Source organism: Elephantulus edwardii, unplaced genomic scaffold, assembly GCF_000299155.1.
Source record: "Elephantulus edwardii isolate Elephantulus edwardi_28Jun2011 unplaced genomic scaffold, EleEdw1.0 scaffold00023, whole genome shotgun sequence".
NCBI classification, from domain to species: Eukaryota; Metazoa; Chordata; class Mammalia; order Macroscelidea; family Macroscelididae; genus Elephantulus; species Elephantulus edwardii.
In genome coordinates, this window is record NW_006399773.1 from 4,702,142 (window position 1) to 4,708,495 (window position 6,354).

The window sequence follows — 6,354 nt, forward strand, 5'->3', positions numbered from 1 at the left end:
CTTGGCTCCACAGTCAACACTCTTGGCACCAGGAGCCAGGAAATTAAAAGACGTATTGCAATGGGAAAGTCTGCTGTTAGGGACCTCTCCAAAGTACTAAAGAACAATTTTGTCACTCTGGAGACTAAGGTGTGTCTGATACTGGCCATGGTCTTTGCAATCACTTGCTATGCATCAGAGAATTGGACAATGATTAAGGAGGATAGAAGGAGAACTGATGCCTTTGAGCTGTAGTGCTGGGGAAGAGGGTACCATGGACTGATAAAAGAAACAGATTCACCCTAGAGAGAGTTAAACTGGGCAGCTCCTTGGAGGCAAGGATTCTGGGGCTTCGTCTGGCATACTTTGGGCATGTTGTAAGAAGGGACAGGTCCTTGGAGAGGGACATCATGCTTGGGAGGGTGGAGGGACAGAGCAGGAGGGAAGACCCTCTATGAGGTGGATTGATTCAGTGACCAGGGTAATCGGGATGGGCATGGGGAGGCAGTGCCATAGGCACAGGATAGAGCATGGTTTAGAGCTGTTTTACATAGGGTCGCTATGAATCGCAAGAAACTCGACTGCACATAACAACAACACAGATTATTACTGTGTCTGGTTCATGTTTATACCTCAAGTGATAAAGAAGATGTTGTTGTTGTTGCTATGTGCCATCGAGTCACCTGCAACTCATAGCGACCCTATGTACAGCAGCCCTAAACTCCCCTCAGTCCTGTGCCAATCGCACTGTCTCTGACACTCCAATCCCAATTATCCCAGTCACTGAATCAATCCACCTCAGAGAGGGTCTTCCCCTTCTGCGCTGTCCCTCCACCCTCCCAAGCATGATGTCCCTCTCTAAGGACCGGTCTCTCCTCACAACATGTCCAAAGTATGTTAGACGGAGCCTCAGAATCCTTGCCTCCAAGGAGCCACCCGGTTTAACCCTTTCCAGGACAAATCTGTTTGTTTTCCTAGCAGTCCACGGTATTCTCAATACTCTTCTCCAGCACCACAGCTCAAAGGCATCAATTCTCCTTCTATCCTCCTTGGTCATTTTCCAACTCGCTGATGCATAACAGGTGATTGCGAAGATCATGGCCTGTATCAGAAGCACCTTAGTCTCCAAAGAGACACCATTGCTCTTCAGGACTTTGGAGAGGTCCCTAACAGCAGACTTTCCCATTGCAATGTGCCTTTTAATTTCCTGGCTAATTCTCTCTGTCTGATAAAGAAGATAGGTTAGGAAATAAAAATCAGATTCTGATTTTTATAAAAAAGGCAGATTCTGCCTTTCTCTTCCTCACTTATCTTTCTTGCTCTCTAGTTTAAGGTAGGATAACTCACTGCATAATTACAACAAATTCGTTTTATTGTTAGAGAAATTAATGCAAAAGATGTCATCAGCCTGTGGTGCTATGACTAACTCCATGTAAATGTATTGATTGAAACACTTTTTAATAGCAATGGTACATTTCTCCTCCCTCCCAGAAAATGTCAACCATTTCTTAAAAGGGGTTTTGTCAACCAGAATTTTACTCATTTCATTTGAGAAATCATTTCTGATACTTTCTAATAGTTTGAAAACATAGAGAGTTGTTTTGTTGTTTGTTTGTTTGTTTTTTAAGTGGCAATAACCTACGAAGTGGTTAAGTACTCGGCTACTTGAAATATCCAAGGTTCTTCAGAAAAACAGCCTGGTCGTGTGTTTTCAGAAATCAGCCCCTGAAAGTCCCGTGGATCAGTATTTCTTTGATAGACATAGACTTGTCGTGAACTGCAATTGATTTGAGGCAATTATTGCGGGGTTTTGGGTTTGTGTTTAATTTATTGGCTGCTAAAAGCAAGAGTGGAGAGTTTTCACTAGATATTGTCAAAGACAGACGAGTTTTAAAATATTGTAAGTGAAAAGAATCAAAACACCACCCAAAAGATACTGAACTTCTGTGAGAGTTGAAGGGGAGAGGTTTCACAGAATTTTTTTTTTTTTTAAGGATACTCTACTGTTGCTTAATTAACATTTAATTCAAGAGAAAACTGGCTGGCTATGGAAAGTTGGAAGCCATCTCATCCCTAGACCTTGGCTATCTCATTTATAAAATGAGTTTGATCTCAAATAGGCTGCTTGAACTCTACAACCACCCAGTACCAAAAGCAGAAGATGGTATTCAGTCTGCTGGATTACAAATTTACAACTTTTCTCCCAAGTTGCAAGGATTTAACAAACTGCAAAAGCAATCTTAGATTTTCTGTAACATCTGTTTATCCTAGGTAAATGGAAAGATCATTCAAAGTTCTGTAGTTACTGAAAAAAAAAAGTTCGGCTTTATTTGTTGCTAAGTAATCTGACTTGAGGTCACATAATAGCAAGTAAAAACCTCTCTTTGTATTCCTCTCCTTAGATGAATGATGGAGGGCAATTGTCCCTTATAATTTTTTTTAAAGAACATGTTTTTACACCTAAGTTGTCCATAAAATGTAAAAACATTATTTAAAATTGGACAGGTATATATTCAAATTTAAATTAAAATATAGGAAAATAAAATATAGGACTTTATATTTTAATTATGTAATAGATTTCATTTTAAATAGTCAGCAACAACCTGTGCTATGCAGATAACACAACCCTGCTTGCTGAAACTGATGAGGACCTGAAGAGCTTGATGCAGAAGGTCAAGGACTGCAGCCTTCAATATGGACAGAAGTTCAACATCAAGAAAACAAAGAATATCACTACTGGGCTGATTGGCAGCATTATAAGAGACAATGAAGAGACTGAGGTTGTTAACAGCTTTAGTTTGTTTGGCTCTATAATCAACCAACAGCCAGGAAATCAAAAAACAAATTGCATTGGGAAAGCCTGCTACCAGGGACCTCTCCAGAGTACTGAAGAACAATGATGTCAGTTTGGAGACTAAGGTGCACCTGATCCAGGCCACAGTCTTCACAATTACTTGGTATGCATCAGAAAGCTGGACAATGACTAGGGATGATAGAAAATTGATATCTTTGAGCTGTGGTGCTGGACAAGAGAGAGTATTGAATATACCATTGACTGCTAGGAGAACAAACAAGCTTATCCTAGAGAGGGCTAGGAGATCAAACAAGCTTGTCCTAGAGAAGATGAAATAAGGCTGCTCCTTGGAGGCAAGGTTCTGAGGCTTTGACTGACAAACTTTGGATATGTTGCAAGGAGGGACCAGTCCTTGGAGAGGGACATCATGTTTGGGAAAGTGGAGGCACAGCGGAAGAGAGGAAACGCTTGATAAGAGGGATTGATTCAGTGACTAGTGTAATGAGGGTAGGTGTGTTAGAGACAATAAGATTGGCACAGGATAGAACAGGTTTCAGGGCTTTTGTACATAAGGTAGCTATGAGTCCCAAGTGACTCAATGGTACATAATGACAGCAACAGCAATTTTATTGTTAGTAATTAATGTAAAGTACAAAGTCATATCTATTTTATTTTAAAATTCTTACGTACTTATATAATATATGTGGATGGTGCAGGATAGGACAGAGTTCAAGCTGTTGTCAATGGAGTCACTATTAGTGGTAATCGGCTTGATGGCACCTAACAGCATAAGACTTTAGAAAAATCCTGTTATCAGGTACCTGACGGAATTTCTATTAATTTATAGCATATGAAGCAAATGATAATAAACAAGCCCTTTGCTTCATAGCATCATACATCTTATTGTCTACATGATCTGATGAATAACTGATTAAATTAGCACAACCTTTCTCTGCATTGAGACAGAGGCTTTATTGGCAATAGTATATATCATTTATTAACAAACTCCTCGGTGCCTTTGCTCAAGCCTGTGAGTTGATTCTATGCAATCAATAGAAAATGTTGATAAGAAAAAGAATGCTAGTAAATTCTTAGTCTTTCTCCAGGACACTTCATAGTTTAACTTGTCAGAAATACTTTCATGTATACACAATGCAGCCTTTCTCTGCATCAACTGAGAAGGGTATTGAAGTCAGTCCGGCCAGATGCATCCATCACCTTAAGCTATATAACTGGCTATACTCATTTGATCACCTTGCCAACTGTTTCATAGCTGAGAAACAAAGGAGGCTACACGGGTATATTAAAACTGATTAGCATTGTACCCTAAAGCAATTAAATAAATATTAGAAGAAACTCCCACAGCCCTTTGTTTTGCTATGAGGGACTCAGCTGTGCTCTTTCTAACCCTAACTACATCACTTCAAATTACCAGTAAATTAACAGAGGAACACTTTCAACCTCAGAGCAGATTTGATCCAAATAGTCTTTAAATGCCATTTCTGTTCCTATTAACCTAAAGATCGGCATAGCAGATATTTTCTTGGGGCTGCCCAGCAGTACAGGGCATTAATGGCGAAGTTGTGACAGCACTTTTCATGATGATTTATGATTCCATGTTTAACTTGATTACTCCAATGCTGACTCTGAATACTATTTCAATTAGTGCACAGAAGGTCACATCACAAATATTCCTCTATAATCTATTCCTATTAACACTAATACACAGAGTAACCAAATCTTTTCACCCTTGTTGATTCACATCATCCACAGCCCTAACTGCAGGCTTGTTTACCAGTTTACTGCTTTGGACACTTCCGAAATGGTAATTTTCACTCTTCTGAGTGTCATTAATAGCTGTACCATCACATAGGGAATAAAGCATCTCTCTGCTGGAATTTGTGCATTAATAATTATCAAAGACCCCGATTTATTAAACAGGACCCATGCTTTCTAAAATGCCTGTCTAAAGCATTATTTCATGACCAATTACTAAATAAATATACAAAGGATTTTTTTTAAAATGTAACCAGCTTCTGCCTAAAATCAATTTAGCAACAACTCTTCTCTCATTATTGTTTGCTTAACGACCTGGGGGAATTGCTCCTATATACGTAACCAATCATAATCCAGTTTTCTTTTACTAATTTCTACGTCTAATCACTTGGGGAAAACAGAGAATATTGGGTCATCAGTTCTTTCCTTTCTACCTGCAAACTGCTTATTAAACAGTCCCACTGGTACCAAATTAAGACTACAAAAAAGGACTGGAGTTTTACTGAAGAGGGGGGAAAAATAAAGTTTTCAATTTGTCCAAAGGTTAAAGTGGAACCAAACTGCTGGAGACAGAATACACACATCATTTAAACAATTAGTTAGGAATGTTCAAAGGCTTTATGTTCAAAGTGCACGCAATTTATATTTTAGCTTGGATGTGGAGGGACTCGAGACTTAAAGTTAATTAACAATAAACCGAGAGGGCTTCGACGCGGACGTTTAACTGCGTAGGGAGCGGCTGGTGCCCAGCTGAGAGCTTGGTGGAAGTGGGAGTGGGGTGGTCGGATGGTAAGAGTTCGGGGCTCCACATGAAATGCTTTCGGTACAGCCCTCATGCCAGTGTGCAAATAATACTAAAGGAGTCTTGTCTCTGTGGGTTTCCCCCTCTTACTTTTAGACCTCCGGAACTTTTAAAAAATAAGATTATTTACCCGGATGGGGATAGGGTGGGGTAGGGGAAGTAATGCAATGGAATTGTTTCATCATGCATTTTTTTTTAAATTATTCTGATTTATCTACAAAGTCTGAATACATTGTTTTTCACAAAAATCCTTCTCATTTCCTAGTTTTCCTTTCTTCATCCCTATTTCATCATCATTATTGCTAAGTCTTCGACTATCTTGGTTTTAGGGATCCTCCAACAAGCACATTCCTCTCCGCCGTTGGCTGTACTGAAATAGGAAATATCTGATGTAAGCTCTCTGTCTATTGAAACAAGAAACAGTCGTTTTAGGATTTTTGTTGTTGTGGCATAGGGAGGTAGCTGAATTTGCATGTTCATGACACTTTTTTAATGTCCCAACAGTCTATAGATTAGCCTAGTTGGTAGGAAGCTGCATTGCCTAAGGCAGATAGTTCAGATCACCAGCTGTCCCCAGGGAGAAGGTGGTCATTCTCCCCTCTCGTTATTTACAGCCTTTGGAAACCCACCCGAGGGTTGGCTATGAGCTGGTTCAGCAATGAGTTTATCAATGTCTATGACCTTGTTCTTTAGTGTTTTTGTACAGTTGCTCTACCAGACTTCATAAAAATATAGCTAGCTGATATTGACTATCAATCAAGGCTTCTGCATCCACCTGTCAACACACTTTTTTTTTTTTTTTTTTCACACTTCTCATTAGAGTTCCTTTCCTCTAGCCTCAGTCCCTAGACCATCTTCCACGTCCCGGTCCCATTTTCTAAAGCACTCTATCATCTCCCACTAATCCTTACTAAAATATTTATTAACAAGTAAGCTAGTGACCCTCAACAAGATGACCTGGTAACTTGGGGTGAGTAATGGGGATAAGTGTGTTGGAGACGGT